This window comes from Salvelinus namaycush, chromosome 4 (genome assembly GCF_016432855.1).
Source record: "Salvelinus namaycush isolate Seneca chromosome 4, SaNama_1.0, whole genome shotgun sequence".
NCBI classification, from domain to species: Eukaryota; Metazoa; Chordata; class Actinopteri; order Salmoniformes; family Salmonidae; genus Salvelinus; species Salvelinus namaycush.
This window is the reverse complement of record NC_052310.1, coordinates 22296851-22298897: the sequence shown is the minus strand read 5'-3', so window position 1 is coordinate 22298897 and position 2047 is coordinate 22296851. Positions and strand designations below refer to the sequence as shown.

Genomic DNA, 2047 nt, shown 5'->3' with positions numbered 1-2047 from the left:
ATACTTCTGGAGAAATGAGCTCTATCATGACCAAGAATTGTTTGAAGCCATTGCTGCTTAGTGGTGGTATGACAGATTTATAAGCATAGTTTAAGTATTTTATCCAAGTGTTCTCATCAACCAAGAAGTCATTAACTGAGCAATTGGGATCAAACCCACCCACTCACACACACAACTATATCAATAGACGTTGTTATGGACCATTTCCATGTTCATATCTGTCTGACCAAGGCTGGTCCTCCAGGGTATCAATACGACTAATGTTCAATAGATCAAATGCATATTTTAACATAGTATCTTGCATGTAGAAATATTGTTGACATTTCCCCGTTTATGTTGGTATTTTGCCATACCACTCATATGTTTTCATCATTGCCTATGCCACTGAAACATACACAATTAAAACTTTAAATAAACACATTACCTTCAGTGAGCCATGTCTCCTGAAGTTGGCTTAAATCCTGAAAGAGGTCTAAACACACACACACACACACACACACACATGAATACAACAGAACAACAAGGTCAAAGATCATTAGACACATGTCATGTCAGCTAGTTCAGGTTTAGACAAGTTAAGACATATTTATCAATCCATAAATAGAAGTGATATATCTGCTTGCCGGATTGGTAGGCAAAGCATTGACGAGGTAAACGTGTCATGCAAAGGGACTTTAGGCCATTACGAGCTTCCTTTGGAGTTCTAACTTTACCTTCAGATTCCTGAGGGGGTAATTCCGTGTCCATGTATTTCCTTTTCGCTGCCATCAACAGTCTATTTAGGGGTCCATTTCCTTGTGACTTCTGCAAAGCATCAGAAATATTACAGAACTGGAAAATACAATCAAACATGTAGTACACCCTTTGATGTCACAGGCTACATAGAACATGCCCACTGTCACTAATTGGTTTAGTTAATTCGTCAATATGGCTATAAATACTAAAATAAGTACGTATTACATTATAATTTGGATATTACAAGGCTATTATTTTCATATTTTCAGTAGCCTAATTATTATAATTATTATCATTATAGTTGTAACTTTCTGTGTTTTTATTTTTTTTCTTATAATTTCAGACCAAAAAAATTATATACCACAACAGAAAAACAATGCTGGTTGTCTCTGTGAATTGCAATAGTGATGCAACTCAAACGCGCTTTATCGTTCCATTTGCCCTCTCAAATTGTTAGCCCATTTTCGGTGTTACACTGTCAACATCTCCTGTCTAGAGACAAGAAATATGTTAATAAACAGTGTAAAATAAAAGCTGTCATTTATATTATTTAGTTCAAAAAATTGTGCAGACCTTTTGATAGTTTAGAACCGAACTGAAAATAGTTTTCATCGCGCACATAGTTGCTTCAAATAAATCGCATGCAACGGGCGATCGAAAGAGAAAGCCCGGTAACCAAGTCCTAAAATTGAGTACAGCATAATAAAATACATGACTTTATACATACGTACATTTGCTAAAGTGTAAGGCACTTGCTGGTCCAAATATCCATCCATTTTATAATCCATCCGTTAACCGTTTGTGATCATTTAGGCTGAGTTGAATGTGATCCACGCAGCCTGCAGGGAGAGAGGGACAAGGGGGAGCGATAGTTGTGAATGGAGCTGGGAGAAAGCTGCATACCTAATGAGCTCCATTCACAAAAAAATGCAGAGAGGGGAAGCTATGGCGAGCGATTACCCAGCGGGCTGGTGCCACCTTTACCGCTAGCTAGACTGTAGTCTGTGGTTCGGGATAGACAGTCATCAGATACCGCACAAAATTAACTCAATAAACAAGCCTATGCAATGTGCCATTTGCTCTTCTATAGTTATAATATGTTATTTGAAATGTGGCTCATATAGGTTTTTGTCGGCTAAATAGAATAATCATGTAGAATTTGCAGTTGTAAAATCGTCAGGCAAACCAATAAATTGTGATTTTATAGGACATGCACGTATAAAACTACAATAGACAAATTGTATAGGCTTTTCTTACTAAAAAAGTATAGTCCTTTCTTACTAAAAAGTATAGGCCTATACTTTCTATTTAG

The 2047-nt window shown here is 36.7% G+C and overlaps 1 long non-coding RNA gene across 1 annotated transcript; it reads right to left on the bottom strand.

The window, feature by feature from the left end:
- Positions 1-416: 416 nt before the first annotated feature.
- Positions 417-1591, bottom strand: LOC120045529. Its single transcript, XR_005476716.1, has 3 exons — positions 1467-1591; positions 714-804; positions 417-472 (listed from the first exon to the last, which is right to left on the bottom strand). It is a non-coding gene; the product is annotated as an uncharacterized LOC120045529 (long non-coding RNA).
- Positions 1592-2047: the final 456 nt, after the last annotated feature.